We start from the raw sequence: 25932 nt of genomic DNA on the forward strand, positions 1-25932 counted from the left end.
AAGTATATAGAGTTTTCACACAAAAGCAGAGATTTTTTTTTTATTAGAGGTAGAGGAAAAGAGAATTCAAAGACAAGTGAGAAGTTTCCTAGGCATAGGGATGGAAACACAAAAGAATTGTTCTTCCTCAGTTCTATAACACCATTTTATCAATGTAATTTCAGATTTTGAAAAAAATGTCATTGTGACATTAACTTTGGTATCATCTTAATTTTGAGAACATTAAATTGGGGGAAAATGTGCCATTTAGAATTGAGACAATATGGCGCTAAAAAAAAGGTACATGGGATTCTTAAAATACTAATAAAACATTTTCAGTGAAGTGAATGGTATCTAGGAAATCTGGTAAAAAGCTTGAAAGCCAAGGCACAGTCATACTGTGTACTTGAAAGAGCGGTGGTCCCAGATAGCGCTGGCCAAGATTAAAAATAAGTAACTGCTTGGCCCTAAAGCTTACTTCTCTTAATCTGTTTCCTCATCTATAAAATAATAAGAAACCAACTTTAAATATAGCTGAAAAATTATAAAGGGAGAATAAAGTACGTATAACAACTTTGCAAATGCAGTTGTTGTTTTTTTTTTCATAAAAATGTTCAGATAATTCCCTAGTAAGACTAACCCCAGAGAGGCTGAGAATTGTTAAAAGATAAATGTCCCAGGAAATCCCAAAATATGAACAGAATTTCTTTCTTGATTGCATATTTCACATAGAATACCCACTCCTCTGTGAAATGTGATTTAAAGCATGTACAGGTTAGTGCACACGCAAGCTCACACAGATATAATTTTTTTTAATATTTTTTAAACTAGGGCTTTCATTCCCAGTGCACTGTAAAAAAGCAAGGACAATGAAAGGGAAAGAGAAAAATGAAAAGAGTATATGCAAACTGAAGCCAAGAGAGTCACACCTGCTTCTAAGCTCTGATTTTAAAGTGTTTTTTAATACTCAGTGCACATGGGAGCTCTATTAATACTTTTGATTCAGAGCACAATTCAAAAAGGCCCCATATCCACCATTATTAGAAGTCTAATCAAAGGCTTTGGAAAAGACCTTGATTTGTACCAAATCAGGGATTCCCTGCATAGTAAATACAATCCCAATCAGAATCCCAGAAAAAATACTTGCATTTCATGTGTTGAAATCTGAAAGTTATCTAGATGAAAGTAACTCCCTATTAAATACAATTGGATGTTTTATGCCAAACAAATGGCATTTTAAACCTCAAAATGCCAAAAAAAATTGTATTTATACTAAACAAATATGGTATTTTAAACTTCAAAATGAAAAAGCATAAAATAGGGGCTGGATAATTCATAATTGGTTTGGATTTAGTGCAGTGATAATGCAAAAATGAGTAAATAGCCTCATCCATGACTCCCATTAACAATTAATAAAACCCTCATGTCAATTGTTATGTATCTGCACCAACTATAATCTCATAGACAGCTGAAGAATACAAAAGCTACTTATTCATCCAGACATGCAACTTACTCAAGACTAGCTCATATTTTCATAACATCACTTTGGATAATTTGATTATGTCAATTGAAATAGGAACAATAATGGATTCAGATTGGGTTTGCATCTTCTAAAAGCTTTTTTTTTTTAATACAAAGAATGATCAAAGAATAGATTGGGGATTTAACAGATCCATTTTGTTTTAGGACACGTAAAGGAATAGAGATTTCAGTAACTACTCTCTCCTTTTGCCACAACTCCATCTGGATAGCCCTGCAGGACATTGTTTGGGGTGCATCTAATGTAACAGTTGAAATTTAATTTAATAATTTAATTATTAAATTAAAAATTTAATCATGAACAATATAGGTATGTTTACAAGGCATGTTAATGAAAGGAGAGTTCAGAAAAAAATGAGCAAATTGTTGGGTGCCTTTATAAAAAAACACAATTTATATTTAAATAGAATTAATTCAACAAGTGTCTCTTATAATGCTAATGTATAAGCACTTATAAATACACTATTTTATTATCATTTTCTAAAAAGTTGATTTGTTGATTGATTCTTTATTATATATATATTTATAGATATATCCCACTAAGATAGTATTCTATGTCTCACAGCAAAAAAAAAAAAAAATAGGCTTTTCCTTATTTGAGTTTGTTTTGCTTTGGTTGCACATGACATGACTGAGATATTGTTTAAAAATATTTATTTTAATAATACAAATCATATTACATATTAGCAATCACTACAAAGGTCTTTAAGAAAGTGTTGTTAGCATTTCATGGAGACTCAGTCTCTTTAATAGAAATTCCTCAGATGACTTGAGAATAAATCAGATATACTGACGTATTGTCTAGCACCAGTTATCTTCTTTTCTCCTAGTAAATTCCAACCAAGCTCCATTATTATTGTTTATGGAATCAGAGGATAGATTGGATTGGAACATGATTGTAAATCAGTTTTGTAGGAACTGGTTATTTCCAAGCTACAATATGTTTGTTTTGGAGTCAGTCATTAATTGATGTTTTGCATTTGTTCCTGTTTTACTTTCCCTGAACGACTAACCTTACATATATATTGATAATATAAAATCAACCTTATTAATCATGTGTGTAGGCTTTATTGTTGCTAATAATATCAAATTTACTTTTTTCGTCTTTATGCCCTTTTTTTTTAGATGTGTAAGACTATAAACAGTTCATTTGTACTTCATGACCAGTTTGACAATTGGAGAAATCAGATATAATTAATCTTCATTTTGAAGATTAGTAAACTGAAGCTTAGATTAAGCCATTTGTCTGAAATCTCAAGGCACTAAATTCAAGTTTTCTGGTTCTTAGTCAATCCAGTGTTTGATGATACCACTACACTAATATTTGTTGGTCCTTCTAACGTTGCAGGGATGTTTTCTTTTGATACTTCATTATGGATCAATCACAAATACTATCACATTACATTCCTATATTGTATAATCTTTGATTATTTTGTCTGAGAAGACAATTAATTCATAGGGAAAGATGTCATTTTTCTCCTTTATAACCAAACCTAACTGCCTTTTTTTTTAGTAAAGAAAAGTTGATGCTCTCAATTCTTTCTGAACTACAAAGCCATCATATATAATTAAGTAAAGTATAACTTCAGTAGGAGTTTCATCTTTGAGAATACCTAAAGACTAAGTATGTTTTCTAAGCTCCAGACACATGACACACGTCCTTAAAAGATCTTGAAAAAAAATAATTCAATTGGAAAAGCCTCTTTGAAATATCCTTCCTTCATTTTATTGCATCTATATCTCCCTTAAATAAAACTGGATGTGTCAGATCACTGCTTATGATAAATTCCGATATAGTATTTGAATCTCTTGACACACTCAAAACAGGTGAGGCTGTAGATGCTACCTCATAAATTATTCTCCTTTCTTTTTTCATTATGTAGACACTAATACTTTCAAAATGAAATTGTGACAGCCTACATAGTCAATAGAACTTTTAACACAATAATAAACATGGTACCAGTATGAAGAGAATCAGGTAATCCAATCTAGAGCACACTACCACATTGCCTTTTAATTGAATGTAAAATTTAGCTATAAGATGCCTAACTACCAATGCACAAAAAGGCAATCAATTGTATGGGTCTCATAAGATGAATAATTGTTGATAAAATTAAACATTTTTCTGACAGAGAACACTAAGAGAAAACTTGACTTTATACAAATGGAACTGAGGAAAATAGCAATTTACAGGCAAATTTTAAAAGAATATCAGATGCATTTTTCATATATTAATATGAATTCTTACATTAATTCTGGTGTCAAATCAGACCCCTGAGAATCCATTCTGTTGAGGCATAAAGCTTACTGTTCATATGACAATTAATGTCTAGGGTTTAGAAGATCTAGGTGAACAACCTGCTTCTCCATGCCATAACTCTACTTCCTATTTAAGAATGTATCTATGACATAACTAGTAACATGATTCTAATTGCTATCCACATTATAAATTCACTATTTTAAAAACATTTTCCCTAAAGATCTTTGAAAATAATAAAATTCAAATAATTTTCAGTTCACATTTTTAATTGGCATAAATAGCCAGCACAATGTTTGAAAGTGACACAAATTGAAAGACAAGGCAACCATTAGTGAATTCAAGTTTTTTCCCTCTGAAATATAAATGTTAAAAAAAAAAAGTTTTGGCTGATTTGAAGTACTTTGCTAAAGATATTGCAAAAGAAATTCAAGGGAACTTCAAAAAGTTTGTGAAAAAAATAGAATTAAAAGATAAAAATAAAAAATATGAACTTCTCAATATAAGCTCCATCGAGTTTAAGATAATTTTGTAAGTGATGAGACCAGTCATTTAGTCCATTTCTAAAAAACTGAGGGTCCTAGGAATTTAACCATGTAAATGCAGTATTTTTCACATTATTAACTGAAGAAAATGGATACTCTTTATAGGTGTTTTGTTTTGTTTTTTTAAGATTAGGAAACAAAAAGAAGCTGCCAGAAGGAGCCAAATCAGGACTGGGAGGTGAATGCCTAATGATTTCCCATGGAACTCTCAATAAAATCGCCCTTGTTTGATGAGAGGAATGATCAGGACATCATCATGGTGGGGAAGAACTCTGGTGAAGCTTTCTCATACTGCTCTCTGGGCTGATAATGCAGAGGAGGAATGGAAATGATCCCAAGAATTCATGGAAGCATTTGAGTTCTTAATACTTCAGCCCAAGCCTTGTCTTTTTTTTTTTTTTTTTTTGCTTTTTAAATTAAATTAATGGTAGATTTTCTCTGTCCTTTTCATACCAATTACCTGTCTGAGTTTACCGTTTTCCTAACTTCCACTGCAGTGCCATTGCTAGAGTCATTTTTTCTATCACCTACAGACTCTTTTTTATAGATGTGTTTGCTGAATTCATTTTAGACCACAAAAGTCAACACATGATTCCTTTTCCCCAATTAACTAAATCTGACTAGAATCATTTTTAATGCCTATGGGGAATATTTAATTTTAATTCCACTAATATACATTTTCAATATTTTTTATGGTCCAAACTAACTCACTCCATTCTTAACAAAATAATAAATAAATAAAAGCCTATGTTTCTTTGTAATTTGTATACAATTATGTAATGGTCTATTAATAGTAAATTCTAAATTATTTTTAAACAACTAATCATTTCAGTGACACATGTGGCAAAAATATCATTTCCTAAACAAAATTAAAATACTGCCTGTTATGAACACATTTAAAAATATTATCTTATGTTATTGTCAAATTGTCATTTATTGATACCAAGATGACATTTAAATAAACATGTAAAACATTCCTCACAGTGCCCAGCAGAAAGTACAAAATGGATAGATATTGGTGTACTTATTACTTCCTTTAAATAGTGCTTTGTTCGGTCAACAAAACACAATAAACCAAGTGTAATTTTGCTGTGAAACCGGCAATAACATAGACCGGAGACTAACAAATTAAATTCACTTGTGTTCTTCATTCTTACTTTATTTAATTTGTAGTCAATATGATCTTCACAGTTTTTCTGTATTTAATATATATTGCATATCTGCACTTTACTGGGCTAATTTAATCCTAATCAATCTTCTATATGACAAATGGAGAATCACACAATTTGGATATCATGTTTCACACATTTTCTCTTATATATTCCTAAATTATAAATTACTGAAATTTCTGCTTTTTATAATATAACCAAAGCATTTTCAGCAAGTTGACTGATGGATGACTAGCTCTTCTAAAGAAGAAATAAGTTTATATTGATGCTGAGCATGTCTCAGTGGGTCCTCATTTCCTAATCAGTGCTCAGGAATGATTTCTCCCAACATTGTACTCCCGTGGTTAAGATCTAAGAGGTCTATGTGTTTTGAATCACAGAGGAATGATTTTCTCTCATTGCAGTTCCCTTTTTTTTTTTAAGAATGTTTCTTGAAATAGGTAATTTTCACTAAAAACATTTTCCCTTAAATTAACAAAGTAATTACATAAAGAATCTTAAACCTGAACAAGAATTTCACAATTTAAAAAAAATTACAGTAATTTTTATATTATTATTAAATTTTTAACTATGTGTGTTTTTAAACTTATTTTCCTTATATGGGTATACCTAAATAGTAGGTCCTTAAACAGAAAGAATCAATCATTAGAAATTTGGTTTCTACATATAAAAATTAAGGGTTAGTAACAATTTTTATATGACCTCTTCCAATTCTAAGATTTCATTTTATTCCTGATGAAGAACTAAAGACAAATTCTAAATAATCTCACTCCTGAATTACCAAAAATATTTTTTTTTACTACCAAAAGAAGCACCTGTTTAGGTTCAATTTAAATTAAAGGAGGACTTTGCCTAAAGGTATTCATATTTTCACAGGTGAGGGCTACATCCTACTGCAGTAAAGAACACAGAAAGAAAATAACCATATTTGTGATTTTTTTTGCATTTATAACTTCAAAACAATCATTGTGCCAAAACATTTTTCCTACAAATATGACTAAAATATGGCATTTATTAAAAAATCAACAATATTTGGCATCCATGCTCTCTCAAAGGTCTCATCCAAATATATCTAAGTAAACATTTGGCCATGTTCTCATGCTTCTAGCTAAGAATTCTGGCAAAAATAACCACTTCTTTTAATATCTTTATTATTACTTCTACCTAGTTCTACTCTCAAGAATTCCCTATGTATTTAACATTTTCAAGAAATCCCAAAGAAACAGTGTACTATTTGAAGCCATTTTAAAGAACATGGTACAAATCCAGATCCAACCAGACACATTCCTTTTGTTCTAGAGCTCTGCTAATTTTGCAGGTCATTTATTTCTAAACAGTTTCTATTATAGAACTTGTCCTTTAACTATGAATAGGTCACAATATGAAATATATTCACTACTTTTGTGAATACTTTCTTCTTATTGCAACTGCCTCATTGTAGTATATTTCACTAAACTATTATGAATTAATTATGTGAGTCAAGAAAACTTTATTATCAATATATTAACAAATGTAAACCAACTGTTTACAATATTCCAGGCAATGTACTCAATGCTGGGGATATCAAGACAAACAGAACAATATTGTTCCTATAGAATCTGAAAACATGGTGAATATTACTTAAAATAATTTAAAATATTTTAATTATTTTCATCCCTTCATTAACTTCTACATAAGACACAATTTCTCTTTTATTAAAATATCCACAGTACTTTTCTTGAACAGAATATTGGTTCAAATTTCTTGAGCTCAGGAGTTCGAGAATATTGGTTCAAGTCTGAAACCAAATGTTTTTACATTAATTTTCTAATCAATATGTCAACAGAAACTCTTATGTGCATTTCAGTCACCTAAAACCAAAATCTACTACTACAGCATTTATCTTACATTGGCTATGTACATTAACCACAACAAGTCCCTAAAAGTCTATTAATTTGATGGTGTGACTTAAACAATAATGTCTTGGTGTTAATAAATTAATTCACATAATCTTTCATTCAACACATATTTACTGAACACATAATACGTTCAAGGCACTGTGCTGGACACTGGGATTACAATGAGGAACAAAGCAGAGTGATGCCCTTTCTACTCTTCAGTCATGTATAGGAGACTCCACTGGTTAATATCACTGTTTTGCCTAATGGAATGAGGTAAGGAAAAAAGGATCTAAAGCAACTATCCAGGGAAATTGAAAATTATTCTTTTTTCTTTCACAATTTTTATTAATATATAATAGTTGTACATATTTCGGGGGTACAGGTGATATTTTGATACCTGTGTACAATGTATAATGATCAAATCAGGGTATTTGGGATAGTCATTGCCTCAAATATTTATCTCTTCTTTGTGTTAGGGACATTACAATTCTTCTGTTCTAGCTATTTTGAAATATACAATAAAGTATTTTCTTACTGTACTATCAAATACTAGAATTTATTCCTTCTATCTGTGGTCACTAATACATATTTTAAAGTAAACAATAATAAATAAACTGATTTATATAAATTTATCAAAAATTTATTCATCAAGCTATTCTGTGATATTTCAGTTGGGTACATGCATCAGGCATCTTATAAAATTCATATATTTCCTCCAGTGAAATTTTGTTCCTCATCTATCAGTCTCATTTTCTATACTTGAGCAAAGTGACATATTTTTTGAACTTAGATTATGTTTAGGGATATTTTATTTTTCAAATTATAATTGATTTTCTCCTAATTAAAAATATCTTAAAAATTAATTTACAACTTTGTACTCCTTCCATTATATCATTTGAACGAACCTATGAATATAGAGGCTTCAAAATGTCATCGAATATATAAATGCATTGACATTTGAATGTTTCTGCAAAGTGCCAAGAAAATTTAGCAAAATTATGGGGATATGGAAAACAAACTTTGATCTCCTAATCCTGAACCTAGACTTTTAGTAATAACATAACCTTCAGATCTCAGTTTTCCCATCTTTAAAGTAAGGATCTCACAGTCTTCTGCAGAGGATCAAGGGAAACAATGTACGTAAGCGTTATCTCAACACCAAACACGTAGTGTGCTTCCTTTCAACTTGCATTCATTAAATACATATCTCTTGTTAGTGCAAACCTCTGAAGTTTATAATCAACACCATTATTTCATAACTATACTGAATAAACCATTATAGAAATATTATTTAAATAGTTTTAAACTATTCTCTGTATCCTTTGATTTCCTCATCAAGGAAGTTATCCTTGATTCCTTCCCCTAATTTTGGTTATAGCCCAATTTATATGCACTTATTATATCTGCTATACACCTTTACAACAGATGTCTTTATCCAGTGAACTTTGTTCTTCTCTTCTTAAATAGACTGTTTTGTCCATGGCAATAGGGAAAATACTCCCCTTTGCATAGCCATTGCATATGGAAGGGGTTTAATAAACATTTGATGAATTAATAAATTAATGTGTTCTCTAACCTCAAGAGATTTATAATTATGGGGTATGATGTACATATGTATTACACAGATATGATATCATTGCATCTATTAAATTGTATCATAGTATCTGGTATGTATAAATATATTTATTCCACTAGAATATAAATTCTCTGATGCAAATGTTCGTGTTTTAACCATCCCTGTATCCCCAAAGTCTGGCCTAGTGCTGGCATGTATATACAATTTGTCATATATAGTTCCTTAGGAAATTGCTGTAGCTTTTATTAAAATACATATATATGTGTGTGTGTATATATATATATATATATATATATATATATATATATATATATATATATATATATATAGAAGAGAGACAGAAAAAGAGACAGAAGGGGGGCACTTAGAATTTGAGAAGATCCTACTACTAGCCTTGTACTCAGAAGTTTAATTGAAGGGATTCAAGTGGCAACTGAATAAAAGCAACACTTACAAAGAGTATTCATATAACCCAGACAACTCTTAAGATAAATGATTCTTGCTTCTGTAGATGGGATTAACTGGAATGCAGATATTTCAAAAAGATCATATTGGCAATAAAACAACAAAGTTGCAAACATAACAGAACAAGGCTTTGGCTATTAAAATAGCAACAGATTAGCCTGAGAAATATGGTTGGCAGTTTCAGAAAAATAAGTTTGTAGGCTATTTGGAAGAAGAAAAGGAAAGAATGTTAATTCTAGATTTAGCTATGTGGCAAATGGAAGTGTTTCTTCCCCTTAGAAGCCATGTAACTATCTGAAGGTCAATCAGTATGACCATATTAAGCCAAGCACCTCCTACAAATAGTACTGAGCATGGCACTTCCGTATCAGCCCATAATGAGAGCTGTCATTTTAGAAGTGCTTAACTCCATTACACAATTTTACTAAGTGCTTGTAAGTATGAATAATTGCCTAAGAATGTGGTGATTTAAGGGCCAGTAAGTCTGAAGGCAGAAGAGAGACCAAATGACTGGTAATCATCTTCTTTACGTTCACTGAGACTCTGCTATTATCACTTTTAATAGACAAAGACAACATAAGGCATTTTCATAAAGATAAGGTTATATTTGGATTTTCCATAGTCTGATAAATTCTCTTTTTGAAAGAGATTAAAGTTCTTATTCTTACTTTTGTTATGTTTCGATACTATTTTCCAGCCAGATCCTCATATATTGACCAAGCCAGGGCCAGAACTCAAATTATAGGAAACCCCAAAGTAGGAAATAAAATAAATTTTATGCTCTTGATAATTTTACAGAATAAAGTTCATCAGTTGCATGCATCTCTGAATTTTATACTAAAATTTTTCCTCTGTAGATCATTGTTCATTATCATTCCAAAGCATTTTAAAAGATTTTAATAAAAGTCATTTTCTCAGGTTCCAGGAAAGGGACAAATGGTAGTTGTTTTCTAAGACTTTTACCTATTTGTTATGGAACTTGGGTGCCCTCATACTGACCTATTTCTTTTATTACTGGTACATCTAATTCACCTCTTGGCTGCCTATCCAACCAGTCCTTCAATAGATTCTCTGGCTTGTCACCCAGCTTCTCTCTCCGCCAACTAATATATCATCTTCCATCTGTTTAAATTCCTATGTTCTTTCTGGCACAGCTCTGCCTCCAGACTCCCTCCCAGCCACCTACCTTGCTGCCCTTCCATCTGCTAGCATGACTAGTATCTTTTCTAACCTATTTCCAACCTAAATCATCACCAATTTTCCACTTGAGTTTCTTTATCAAAAGTTTATGTCTTAAAGGGCCATTGTGATTGTAGTAATAACTTACAGTACAATCTCAGAGTAGAAAGGGAAGCTAAAGGCCATAAAGATCAAACAGGCAGTTAATGTTTGAATTCTTCTAACCCTTAAAGTCATTTACTGTTCTCAATTTCTTTCAGTGATGGTGTTTTGAAATAATGGAGTGCACCACCGGCAGATAAAGCTAATGTCTTACGGTATATATTCTTCAGAGCACTACTTTCTGTGTGGCCCAATTCTTGTTAGTCTTGTGATTAATTATATTTGACTCATTGTTCCAGCAACATTTTCTTCAACATCACATTCTCAAGACAGTTCAATTCAATTTTACAGGCTTAATTTAGCAGAAATATTTTTTAGTTAGGATGTGTGTCATAGTTGCCTACCAGATATCAAAGAGATTACGTAAACAACACTATTATTTGGTAATTACAACTTCAAGATTTCAAAATTTTTATGTTCAGGTAGTATAAAGATAACACTTTCCCTCAGCATTGATTTAGCTGTTTGACAAGGTACATGCTTGTTTACATGTAGTAGAGATGACATACTACAAGTAAAAGCAATCTCAGAAAAATATTCAAAACTTTAGACTTATATATATTATCATAAGACTGAAAACTTCTGGCTATTCATATTTCTGGAGGATATACCCTCTATCAATCACTCAGAATTTACCCTTAAATTCAAAATAAGGTAACAGTTTAATAAAAAGGTAATGATTAAAAACATACTGATTAAAGTACTGGAAATATAATATCACTATTTATGTTAATTTGTATTAAAATTTCAAAGTTTTTTTTCATGCTTATTTTGATATAGGCTTCATTGTTTCAATTTGCTAAGGACAACAGATTTGGAGATGACTGCCGCTGCTCTCACAGATCCCAAGAGACAGGGCACATCACACAATGGGAGCCCTTGGAGAAGCACTGAGGCTGGTCAGTGAGCAGTGGGAGAGAGGAGAACCGTGTGGTTTTCACAGGAAGGAATGGGAGAAACAGGGGGAATGTTTTAGGATTCACTAGTTTGAATAATTTCAACAGGTTCTGGAGCATAGGGGCTGTCACCAGTTGTCTGGTACCTGTCCCTGAGAAAATTAGGGAGGAACAATCCCTCCAGGGTCAGCAAAGCCAAAGCATCAGAATATAAGAAATAAAAGATGTGATTAATACAACACAGTCATGCATCCCTTGACTATGGGAATAAACTTTGTAAAATACATCCTTAGGCGATTTTTGTCATTGTGCGAACATCATAAAGTGTACTTACACAAACCTAAATTGTGTAGCCTACTACACACCTAGGCTATACGGTAGAGCTTCTAGGATACAAACCTGTACAGCATGTTACTGTACAGAATACAGCAGGCAACTGTAGCACAGTGGAAAGTATTTGTGTATCTAAACATAGACATAATACTGTAAAAATATGGTATTACAATCTTCTGGGATCACCATGGTATATATGGTCCCTCATTGACTGAAACATCATTATACCATGCATGACTGTATTTAATTTAGGATTAACAAGCACTAAAAAGAAATGTTGAGAATTGAGCTGATTCATGGGTCATAAACTTCTTTAGCATTAAATGCCTCCTGTAGGATTAAATAAGGTCTGTAGATGCCCACTGCTTATAAAATCAAGTCTAAACATATTATTCTGGCAGTTAAGGTCTTAATAACTTGTTCCCACCTTGTTCATTCTCAACTGCACCCATCCAATCCCTCTGTTTCAGTCCTAACATTAGAATATATAGCGTTAATTTTTACCTCCGTGCCTTTACACATAATCTTAGTCCTGGTTCCATTTTAAAATTTGAATATGGGTCCTCATTTCTCCTATGATAGTAAAACTTTTTACCAAATATTCAGCTGACTTTATGTAGTACCTTTTTCCCCCAGTATTTGATTTATTTGCTCCTATTGAAAGCACAGGGTCTTCATCCTCCTTTCCATCTACAGAACCATAGTACTTGGCAAAATCACACCACAGGATTCTTAATAAATGCTTCCTTGTTGCACTGAGTTGTCTTGTGAGAGCAAAGAGAGTGTTAGACAATGAAAATTGGGGTGAAGGTGTATTTATAATAGGAAATAAGTTGGTTAAACATGCATGAAGCTATATTCAAATGACACAGTCTTCAGAGTCAACTCCGAAGAGCATATCTGAGAGAGAGATGTTTCATAAAGTAATTACTTTATGAAAATATTTTGAATAGGAATTAATTTTATCATTTTCTCCAGTGGGACAGAAAACAAGATGGAATCTCTTGTCATCACTCTTTGTTATAGATTCATATGAAAAAGTTTTATGTAAATTTTACAAAGCTTGCAACTCATCATGACTGTTTACTGAAGAACCCCATGGGAAATTTCTTTGTCATGCAAACATAAACTCTGATATAATCAATTTGTATATGTGTTATAGCTTTGAAAAATGGGTATATTATCATTCTTCAAATACTTTTAAGTCTTCTCTCCATCTTCTGTAAGTGATCTATACCTTTCCCATAATTCTAGTTAAATATGGTGTGTATGTGCATACACACACACACACACACACACACATACATATAGTTTTCTACTTAGATTTTTTTCTTTTCTTTCTTTCTTTTTTTTTTTTTTTTTTGAGATGAGGACTCAGTGTTTCACCCAGGCTGGACTGCAATGGCATAATCACAGCTTGCTGCAGTCTCGAATTTGTGGGCTCAAGCAATCCTCCTGCCTCAACATCCCAGATAGCTAGGACTACAGGAGTGGACAACCATGTCTGGATAAGGTTTTTACTTTTTGTAGGGACAAGTTATGACTGTGTTGCCCTGCTTGGTCTCAAGCTCCTGGGCTCAAGCAGTCCTCCTACCTCAGCCTCCTGAGTTGCTGGGATTGTAGACGTGAGCTATCATGCCCACCTTAGATTTATTAAGTACAAATATCCTTTAACTACATCAGTATTTATTCCTCATAAGAAATTTACAGCTTACCATTTTAAAATATTCTTGTCAACTTATTTCTCACTCTAAGTCACCTTTAAAATTCATTTTTAAAGTAAATTATAAAACCTTACATTAGTGAAACTGTTATTTCAGAATTTTATATCTTAATTTTAAGAGGCATTAATAATATATAGCAACTATGAATTAAGTACATTTTTCTTTCAAAAAATCCCATATTTTATATTTCACTACTCTCTCATTGTATTTCCCCTCATTCCTTTTTATTATATCTTTTTGTAATATCATCAGACACTTTTTCCAATTATATCTTATATGATTAAACCTTGCCATAACCATCACTATCTAAACTCATTTTGGTGCTTCACCTCATACATACTGAGATTTATATTCAAAAATTCTCATTCATTTCTTGTTAGTTTTTCCCAACTGATAGCCTATAAAAATTAATTATAACTGCTGTGGGAATTGGAAATGGAGCACATCTCATCCCAGATTTCCTTCACTTGATCCAGGAACTGTTCTTATCTGACCACCAAGTACTTTAAATGAGATTGATTACTGGTTTGGGTTGAGACTAGAAGGAAGACAGAGAGGTTTAGATAAGTACAAAGGCAGTGCTTTTTGGATCCCTTTGTTTATACAATCTCCTCATGTTAGTCCATTAATTCTACCACTCTGGTCTTGTCATCCAGCATGGAGGCTTTTATTCTACTGTCACCTCAGCCAGATCCAACAAGTAGCACTGCCATTCTGCTCATTACTCAGAATTTAGTAAGTGTCATTAGGCAATAAATATCTTTACGTCTCAGCTCTTCTCCATTCTTCCTCATTTTCCTCTAGATTCTATTTTACTAGCTGGGCATGGGGCAGCTCAGCCAGGAGGCATTTGAACAGAACTGAACACCATGACTCAGCATCAGGAGACCTCTAAGATATATAGGTAGTTACTTCTCCTTCTTTTTCCCCACCCTAAGGAAAAAGCCCACCTGTGACTTTCCTCTTATTCCTAAACTAGACCAGTTTTCAAGATTTAAACAACAGCTCTCTGTTCTGTAATGCCTTCTGTGCACAGCCCCACCATGCAGTTGACAGGAAACCCAAGTAATGTAGTAACACTGTAGCAGAATTGAAATGCACTGTGAAATGCTAGAAAAGTAGTTTTCCTGTGCTCTTGTTATCATCATTGCTCTACATTTCTTTTTTTAAAAAACAAACGATGCCATTTTTCAACACATTCTTGTCCTTACCTATTATCAGTTCTTGATAGATGATTTAGCAAATGTATTTTTAAAAACAGTATCAATAAGCATACTTGAGGAAGTAGATACATATATATACATATTATGTTATATATATTATGCTTTATAAATTTCTATTATAGTATATATGTATGTATGTGTATATTTGTATGTATATCTCTTCTAATAATGTAAATTAGCTATCAAAAAACATCCTCAGAGAATTTTACTATATCTACAGTCTCTTATTAAATATTTGTTAATGCTATTTTCTCACCCTAAAGAGATGTCCAGGAATTCATGTCATGCTGAACATTATTTGTATACTTATTAGTTATTTGCCATGCTAGTTAAGCAAGCAGCTTTCATTCATAAAGATTTCTGACAAATATAGTAATACAGTACTATGTTTTTCAGTTTTACAGTTTTTGTAAATTTTATTTGGCTCTTTAATATAGTGAATTCTACAATTGTCTTAGTTTAATTTTTAAAACACCTAGTAAGAAATAAAACTCTTTTTTGAGTAAATTTCACAATATGCCACCTATCTGTGCATTTTGGAATAAGGCATTCTTGACAGGAGGAAAAACAAAACCAAATCACTACAGGTAGAAGTCAAACTGTCAAGTTTCTGACAGCAAGGTCTTCCCTCAAGGACATGCTAGTCCAAATTGTTTTAATTCCACATGCTCAATTTGTATGCAACACGATATCTGAATTTGAGTACCTCAGTGCTCTCCTCTACTTCGAGGAGGAGTGAACATTTTTGGTGGCTATGAGCATGTTTTACTAGAATTTGAAAATGCTGCCATTAAGCAAATAATCTGAGCCAACATGATGCCACAGCCCTGCTAAAACTTCCCCACAAGGAGGTAATTTTCACTTATCGATTCAGCTCACTCTCGGGCTGCCCCTCCTCAATGTTCAGTCTTCCACACATCTGAGCTCTGATACATTCTCGAAAAGCTTTTGCATGAAAAATAAAATACCCTCCTATGGTCCAACACTGTCAAACATATAAAATAAAGTCACATGTCCATTAACATAACAATCGAGAGCCCTGACTGTGGCATTACAATACTGAGGTCTGAGGCAACCTTACTAATACGGCATCATCATCCTAACTCAGCACATTCTAGTTTACAATTACCTAGCCTAGAAAAAAATCTTGGACTTACCTTATATGTTGAGTTATCTGTCGTTCTGGGTATAAGATCTATTGCAAATTGTCCATTTGATTAAATGTACTGACAGTTATGCCACAATACGCCTCTCTCCTGCAGCAGAAAGCAAGTTAAAAGGACTTCATGCTGTGACCTCAGAGGCAGGCACAGCCGCTCCCATCCTTCAGCCAACCTTCTGGGGAGAGCAGGTTAGATGACAGCAAAGCTGGCTCTCTACATAGCAATACTTTCAAATAAAGCATTCTGTGCTGTGAGCTGGGAGATTTACATCTTCCAAATTCGGCTGGCCCGAGTCAATGCTGCTTCTATGCCTGAAAATATTAAGCATTTCACTGCAGTCACTTAATGCAAGAAACTATCTGAGGCGACTTCACAAACCCTGTCATTCTGTTCGGAGACTAAAGAATGAGCACCGCATGCATAATTCATGCATTAAAATCTTCAATGCACTTCCTGTAGTCGCTGTTCTATCCAGTAATGGGCTATTGATCACCTCACTGCTAAGACAATTGGAGCTCTGCGATTGGTTTATTTCCACAAATAAAATTACAACCTAAATCACAGGCAGAAGCCTCCAACCCTGCAGCATCCACTCGGGTAAAACATTCACACAGAGGAGATGGCATTTGCATACTGCAGAATATTGAAACTGGACTCTCTCTTTGGCAGAAATGCTACAGCATCTGTTTTCTTATTCAAAAGAAATACTTCCTGCAGATTTAGGCTGAATATTTTACATTGTAAGTGAGATATACAGAGTTGTATTTTTCTTATCATTTCTGGAACATCAATAAGGCTAAATGAAAATTAAGAAAAATAAATAAATAAAAGAGAGAGTGGTATATGGCTATAAAATATAGTAGTTTTTACCTGGGCTCATTTGAATAATCTTTCTTAGAATTTAATTTAAAAATAAAAAATCATTTCATTTCCATGATGTGGAAGGGGTTCTCTTTAAAAAAGATCACCATAGCAGGTGCATGTTCATCAATATTAACTATTTTGGAACATAAGCACCTTTACTCTGGGTGTGTCAGTGGTTCTGAGAGCTCTTTCTCTTAGAATTTAAGCTTCTAAGCCCACACCATTGTTTTCACTGACTGAAAAAATGCAGACTTTAAAACAAAATGTGCACTTAATTATGCTAAGATTCATCAAGGGAAAACACAGATAGCATTTTAAAATGTCATAATAGTATTTACAAAAACATTATGGTGGGAGATCCGTGTAAAACAACAAAGGCATATACAACAAATGCTTGTCCATTTCTCAAAGTGCCTTGGAAGTGAAAACTAGCTGTCTTATTTTTCCACCAAAAGAAGACTGAACATAATGCTATTAAGGTCACTGAGATGTCTAAATTCATGTCTTCCCAAAGTCTCTTTTTATACACACATTCACACACACACACACAATTCATATTTCTGTGTCATTTGCACCATACTATTTGTAAAACCAGAGAGAAACCTTCAAGTTCATGGCTCAAGACTAAAGAATAACTGTCAGAGTATAACCAAAGTTTCTCATCTGACATTTATGCTCACTCTTGGAGAAGACATGGTCATGGTAATTTTTAGTCAATAAAAAATAATAGCTGATATCAGCCTTCAAGTTTAGTAGGGATGCTGATAACAATAAGAATGGAATTCAGGAATGTACAGCGAAATATCTTTTCCTTCCAAGTGCATGTAAACCACAATCCCTGCTAAACCGCCAAGCATAATCCCTGCTAAACCACAGAGAAGACAATTGCACGTGACTGCTACAGATTATGCTAAAACATTCTAAATGGAAGTCTGAGAAATTAACCATCCAATTACTTTGTCTATTATGTATTCCATGTTCCATAATGTTTTGTTCTGCCCTTGGGTAACTTATATTCTTATATTTACATATATTGCCACTAAGTGAATATAGTTAAAGCACATATTATATCTCATTTTATAATATTTATCTCTCCTATGAGTAATATTTTTATTCTTTAAATAGAAGACTAGAATGCCTCAGACATTTTTAAAATTACAGAATTTTTATTAGTTTAATCATCTATAGAAGCAATTTCATATGAAGAAAGTATCTCATTTAAAAATAGTAGAAATTTGAAAATTTTGAAATTCACTGGATACAAGAATATAGAATACCATCATTTAGGAAATCTAAATTACTGTCATAACCTACAATAATTACAAATGTAAGCATTTAAAAGTTAAGCTCCTTGAAATTACATGATTCAACAACGCATAGCCAGCTGGCTAAGAAGAACATTAGCTGAGTCTATCTCTCTTTCTACAGTGAGTGTGACAAAAGCCAGTTATCTTTTCTCACATACAAAATCCATGATCCAAATCTAAAACGAAGACTGCAACTTTGCACCTGCTTGGTAGATTTTCACGATTCAATTGTCTGAGGATGGGGAGAGAGATGAGAAACAAGCACCCACATCATCATCATCATCATCATCATCATCATCAACCTAGAATAGATCAAGATTAGGAGCCAGTAAAAGGAGAGAAAGCTATGCATGAGAAACACTATGGAGACAGTAAATCCCAAAGAAATCAAGGAAAAGAGGCAGCAAGTCAGCCTTGAATGGAAATGATAGGGGAAAGCAGATAATTGTACTCCCAGAAAAAACAAAGCCCAAGGCTGTAATAAAGAGCCAACTTTCATTTTTCAGAAGTCTGGCTATGCCTGAAAAAAGAAAAAACAAAACACTTAACTGATCTTTTCAAATGGATGGAAAACGGAGATGTCCACTTTAGATAAATGTGATGTCTTTGCAGATCAGGAGGCTTTCCAATATTTTGAATTTATAGAGCATGTGAAATGGGGAGTGAACTCTGTAATGTGAATAGGGTCAATAAAATGAATCAAAATTTGGGAATAAATCAAAATATATTTACTCTGCTAAATCTGTGATATCTATGAAGATGGATAATTAGCCTGCCTGACTACTGTAATTTGGAAAAATGCATAATCTCTCTCCATTATGAAAAAATAATGCCATTAAAAGTCAGGAAAAGAATTTAGCCTACTAAAGTTTCTACATTCCTGTGCTCAAGGGGGTAAGTAATGTGGGAGAAGATTGCATTTGTTCTCTGAGATTTATGCCATTCTTTCTACTTTTCTCTTCATGCCCTACCAATACCATAGCCACTCCATAATCATAACCCATTATTATAATTAAAAAAATATATTTATTGTGTACCTTCTACTTGCAAGGAATTGCACTAGATGACAGGAAAACAAATATCTATAGATCAGTGGTTGCATCCAAGATGTTCGCATTTTAGTGAGGAAAGCAGGTAAACATAGTAATGCTGGGATAAATATAGTTACTATGATACACACTGAGATAAGAAAATGAGATAATTACCAAAGCACATAGAACTGTGTCTGTATGTTAAGCAACTGCTAGGTAAGTGTTAATTATTCTTATTTTTTTCTACTACATGAGGCATAGCAACAGAAGAAATATTGGCATTACCATCTACCCATGGGGGCATTAGAAAATGAATCATTGAGTGGGGGTGATATTTAAAGTTCACTGAGTGTTATAATGGAAATAACATGGGCTTTAATGCTTAACAAATTTGATATTAAATTCAGGCTTTGCTGATTTAAGTTTGTGACCTTGGTCACACCATTCACGCTCCACGAGCATCAGTTTTACCACATAGAAATCAAGGTAAATATCTATCTCCTTAGGTTTTGGTGAAAACTAAATAAATCACTTAGAGAACATTTGAAAAATTAAAAATTTTTCAAAAATACAGTTTTTGTAGTCAGCCAATGAGAGTTTAAATCCTGCCTCAATTTCCTCATCTCTAAAATGGGGATTTTATCAACCTCATCAAGTTATTAGGACATTTAAATATTGCGATATCTTTCTGCCACTTATCACAGGTCCTGACACAGTAAGGACTTTAGAAACATTAATTCATTTCCTCCTACAGCTTAGTCTTGGAAGAAAAGGCTTGAAGGCAAAAGCATTTCGGGTAAAGAGAACACTTGCCTTTGCAGGGAGGCAGGACACCACATAATGTACTTGAGAAACTCAAGTATCTGTATGATGAGGACTTTGAATACAATGGACAGTTTGTTAGGTGACAAGTCAAAGTTATATACAATCTGATTTATATAAGACATTTGAAAAATTCCGTTAAAATCTCAATTATATAGGACATTTCTAACACTATTAAGGTGTTTGATGCTATTCTACAGAGAAAGAAATATTTAAAGAGTTCACCAAGAGGGTAAAATGACTAGATTTTGTGGGGATTGATAGGCTAGATGCAGTAACGAGAGGCAAGGAATACATTTAATAGAATACCATTTGTTGTCCCCCAGAAGTGATGAGGGCCTAAACAAGGCAGTTATAGGTATATGGTGATGAGGAAAATATTCTAGAGATATTTAAACATTAAAGTCAATAGTACTAAGTAGGAGTATGAGGTTGGGAGGGATCACAGAAGATTTCAAGTTGTGACTTGGGTAATTCAAAGTCTTCCTCTCTACACTCCTACCAAAAAACCAAAAACCAAAACAAAACAAAAACCTACTGGTATTTTGAGAATATGCTGAGATAATGAGAACATAATACTAGACATAGCAAAAGAAGGCTAAACCAGGAAGTAAGAAAAAGAGTTGGTGAAGAGTTGGACACACAAATTTTCCAACAGACAGTTGGGTAATGAGGTGGTAGCTCACTAAATAGGTTTTGGACCGACCAGGACTGCTTAAGCTATGAAAGTTGATGAAATAACACAAGGCTGAAAGTGTACAGTAAAAAGAAGGTGGAGGATGAAACCCCGGTATGTAGATAAGTAAATGTACATAAAATCTTTCTTTTAACATCTTGACATATTAATAAATTAAAAACAAAAGGGAAAATTGTTAGTAATCAACATCTACTATAAGGCTGGAACAATGCTTAGTACTTTACTAAGCTGATTTAATTTGTTCATCACAAAACCCTTGTAAGTTGAGTAACATGTATTTCCATTTTATCAATGAAAAGTCATGCTTTTAAGAAAAATTGAGTAATTTATCCAAGTCACATGACCAACGAACAGGTGAGCTGGAAGTCACATCCTTAATTTGAGTTCAGAGCTCAGGCCCTTCTACCACATCTAGCCGCTGAACCACCACCCAGAACTACAGTCATAAAGAAATGTTTTCTTCTCATTTCTTTGCCTTCTTATGTCCAAGAAGACAAATGGTTAATTTTGTATAAAAATCATGTATAGTGCTATGCGTACTGTCTGGGGAATGGACACGCTTGAAGCTCTGACTCGGGGGTGGGGGGGATGGCAGCAGGCAAGGGCAATATACGTAACCTAAACTTTTGTACCCCCATAATATGCTGAAATAATTTTTAAAAAGTGGAAAAAAAACCTAATTAAAAAAAAAGCATGTGTAGTAATCACAACTAATTTAAAAAATTGGAGGAAAAAAGAACATGGAAAAGAATGAACAATATGAAAAAGAATGAACATTTATTATGCTCCAAAAATATAATATTGTATATATATGTGTATATATATCTTCATATTTATATCATTATATCAAAATTAATTTATAAAAAATGTTATTACTCCATTCTAGAGATAACAAAACAGGCTGAAATAGTTTAAGTAACTTCCTTAATGGTATATATATATATAAATATATGAAATAAGAATTTGAGTTATATATGATAAAATCCCATGTTTATTGTACTATATCATATTTTAATAGTATTTTTAAAAATTCATTTATGAAAAATAAAATAGAGCTACAAGTATCAACATAGATAGAGCTTACAAGCTTAACACTGAGAAAAGAAGTATGGAAGAACTCATACAATTCCAATCACATAAAATTTAAAAAATCAAGACAGTAAAATAATATTATAGTTTGTCTAGAGATATGTGCAAATACATGGAAAATATAAAGAAGGATCTGAGAAGTATATAAATATCAAATTCAGCATTGTAGTTAATTCCAGGGAGAGGAAAAGAGTATGATTGGAGAGGATTTCAGAGAATACTTCAGTTGCATATAGTTTTATTTGTTAAGCTGGTAGTAGAACATAAATTTTTATTTTGCTTTTATATACTGTCTAAATTATTGAAATATTAATAAAACATTTTAAAAAGGAGGAAAATAATATAAGAAAAAAGTTCCCAAGGTTTTACAGTTGGGATCCCCTTTCTTCAATTTCTATATCCTTTCCAAGATGGTAGCCAGAAGAAAAAAAGTAATCCTGATGACAGCAACTCTATTTGAAACATCCCTCCAGTCATCACAAAAGAGATTCAGTTAAAGAAATAAGAAAAATAAATAGTTATAGTGAATAGGTATTCTAACATGACTCAAATTTCAAAATACTTGTACATTGTCCATGTAACATTAAAGGATTTCTGGTTCCATTAAAATTCCCCAAATTTTCCCTAATATTTCAATTAGCTTTGAAACATCAATATACCCAAATGATTTCCCAGGTTTCATGAAAATGATCTAATTGCAATTTAATCTCCATGTAAAATGAGGCTATTAATGGTTACAGGTATAATTGAAAAACATAATTTAAAGGTTTTTAAGTTTATCAAATTGTAACAAATAATTATAATAATCTCTATTTAATCATATTTACTTTTAGTTATTTTAAATAAGAGTCAGTTTTTCTTTTTAAATGATTAAATATTCTTGGAGGAAAGCTTATTTAACTCCAAATCAAAAGATGCCAGTAACAATTACTGCCTCATGAGAGATACCAAATAGTTTTGAATATCTGTCAATCTATCTCTCTAGATACACATTAGGGAAGCACTTTTAAAAGTATATCCTATTTATCTTCTCTAGCAAAAAATTTAAATATTTCCAAAATAGTTTAGTCTAAATATATTTTTAGTCTCAAGACAATTTAGACCTGCCTCATTATGTCTCAATTTTTTTAAGCCAACAAATGTCTGCATACACTTAGTTCTTTTAGAATTTTTGAGCTTCTGAAAAGTATGACTCAAACTATAAGTCATTCCTTTAAGAAAGCTTATTGTGGATTGATGTCAGCAAGATGGTGGAGATAGAGATACCAGCCTTCTTCCCCCAACTAAATATAATTAGACAGCTATCCATTAACAAAAATATCCTTAGGAGTGCTCAGGGTCCAATTAAAAACCTTCAGCAAAACAGTGAAGCAATAAACAAAGAATAATCACACAGAAAGGATGGCTGGAGAGATCATCATACCCAAGAAGTCAGAAGAAATCACTTTAGCATTTCCTGGAGAACAGGTCTAGTGGGAATGAGCTCTCTCAGCTTTAGTTTGTTTAGGAAAGTATTTATATCTCCTTCATTTCTGAAGGATACCTTTGCTGTGTATGATATTCTTGGTTGACAGGTTTTTTTTTTTTTTAAGCACTTTGAAAATCCCATTGTTTCCTAGTCTGCAAATTTTCTGCTGAGAAATCCGTTGATAGCCTTAATAGTATTTCCTTATATGTGAGGAACCTTTTTTCTTTGTCTACTTTCAAGATTCTCTCCTTGTCTTTTATTTTTCACAGTTTAATTATAATTTGTCTTGATGAAGTCTTCTTTGGTTGGAAGGTGGTTGGAAACTTTGAGCTTAATGTACCTAGATTTTTATATATTTCTACAGATTTGGGAAGTTTTCAGTCATTATTTCTTTAGAATAAGAGTTTTATTCCTTTTTCTTTCTCTTTTCCTTTTGCAATACCTATAATGTAACTTGATAGTGTTTGGTAAATACTAGAGTTTCTTTATTCCCTTTTATTCACTCTCCTTTTTTCCTCTGACTGGATATTTTTAACACATTGACTGCCACACTATAATAAGATCCAGTGCAAGGCAAGAATGTTCACTCTGACCACTCCTTTTCAACATAGTACCTGAAGTCCTAGTCAGAGCAATTAGACAAGAAAAAGAAACAAAAGGCATCCAAATTGAAAAGGAAGAAGTAAAACTGTTTCTTTTTGCAAAGATATAATATTATATATAGACAACTTTAAAGATTCCACCAAAAAACTCTTAGAACTAATAAATGAATTCAGTAAAATTACAAGATACAAAATCAACATACAAAATCATGTGTGTTTCTGTATACTAACAGTGAACTACCCAAAAAAGAAATTAGGAAAATAGTATACCATTTACAATAGCATTAAAAATAATAAAATACCTAGAATAAATTTAACCAAAGAGGTGAATGATCATTACACTGCAAATTATGACATTTATGAAAGACATTGAAGAAGACACAAATAAATGAAAAGCTATCTCCTGTTCATGGATCAGAAGGATCACTATTGTCAAAATGTCCACACTTCCCAAAACACACAGTTTCAATGCAATTTCTACAAAAATTCCAACAGCATTTTCCCCCAAAATAGAAAAAATTCTAAAGTTTTTATGGAGTGACAAAAGACCCCAGTAGCTCAAGCAATCTTGAGCAAGAAGAACAAAGTCAGATATCACACTTTCTGATTTCAAATTATATTGCTAAGCTTTAGTAATCAAAACAACCAATTTATACTATTAATAGTATAAAAACAGATACATAGTTAAATAGAACAGAATAGAAAGCCCAGAAATAAACCCACACATATACAGCCAACTAATCTTCAATAAAGGTGCCAACAATACCAATACATGATGAGGAAAGAATAGTCCCTTCAATAAATGGTCTTGGGAAATTGGATTTCCATATGAAAAAAAAAATGAAATGGGATTATTCTCTTAAACCATACACAAAAATCAACTCAAAATGGATTGAAAATTTAAAGATAAGACCTGAAACCATAAAACTCCTAGAAGAAAACATAAGGAAAAAGCTCCAAGAGATTGGTCTTGGCAATGATTTTTTGGATGCAATACTAAAAGCACAGACAACAAAAGCAAAACAAACAAGTGGGACTACATGAAACTAAAAAATGTCTGCACAGCAAAGGAAACAATCAACAAAATGAAAAGGCAACCCACAGAACCCACAGAATGAGAGGAAATATTTGCAAACCACATATCCAATAAGCAGTTAATATCCAAAATATATAAGGAACTCAACAGTAAGAAAGCATAAATAACCCAATTAAAAAATGGACAAGTTGGCAGGGCACGGTGGCTCACGCCTGTAATCTAGCACTCTGGGAGGCCAAGGCGGGTGGATTGCTCGAGGTCAGGAGTTCGAGACCAGCCTGAGCAAGAATGAGACCCCGTCTCTACTAACAATAGAAATAAAAATTATCTGGCCAACTAAAAATATATATACAAAAAATTAGCTGGGCATGGTGGCGCATGTCTGTAGTCCCAGCTACTTGGGAGGCTGAGGCAGTAGGATCGCTTAAGCCCAGGAGTTTGAGGTTGCTGTGAGCTAGGCTGACGCCACGGCACTCACTCTAGCCCAGACAACAGAGTGAGACTCTGTCTCAAAAAAAAAAAAAAAAAAATGGACAAGTGACCTGAATAGACATTTTTCTAAGCAGGACATGCAAAGGAACAACAGGTACATGAAAATGTGCTCAGCATCACTAATCATCAGGAAAATGCAAATCAAAACCATGATGAGGTATCATTTTACATCTGTTGAATGGCTATCATCGAAAAGTCAAAAAATAACAAATGTTGACAAGGGTGCTGATGGAACATTACACATTTTTGGTAGGAATGTAAATTGTTACAGCCTATGGAATACATAATGGAGGTTCCTCAAAAAAATTAAGAATAGAATTACCATTTAATCTAGCAATCCCACTTCCAGATACACATCCAAAAGAAACAAAAGCACTGTCTTGAAGATATATCTGCACTCCCATATTCACGGCAGCATTATTCACAATAGCCAT

At 32.7% G+C, this 25932-nt stretch overlaps 1 protein-coding gene across 2 annotated transcripts in view; it reads right to left on the reverse strand.

Annotated features, from left to right (window-relative positions):
* The window catches only part of CNTN1 (contactin 1), a 262852-nt gene that overhangs the window by 124553 nt on the left and 112367 nt on the right, over positions 1–25932 (reverse strand). Inside the window, exon 1 of one of the 2 annotated variants that reach the window (XM_045554015.1) lies at positions 16085–16289. The exons of the other annotated variant lie outside the window; for it this stretch is intronic. The gene's annotated coding sequence lies outside the window, so the exon portion shown is untranslated. Of the gene's footprint in view, positions 1–16084; positions 16290–25932 lie in introns of those variants that run through there. 2 annotated transcript variants of the gene reach the window in all.

The sequence above is a fragment of the Lemur catta genome, chromosome 6 (genome assembly GCF_020740605.2).
Source record: "Lemur catta isolate mLemCat1 chromosome 6, mLemCat1.pri, whole genome shotgun sequence".
Classification (NCBI taxonomy): Eukaryota; Metazoa; Chordata; class Mammalia; order Primates; family Lemuridae; genus Lemur; species Lemur catta.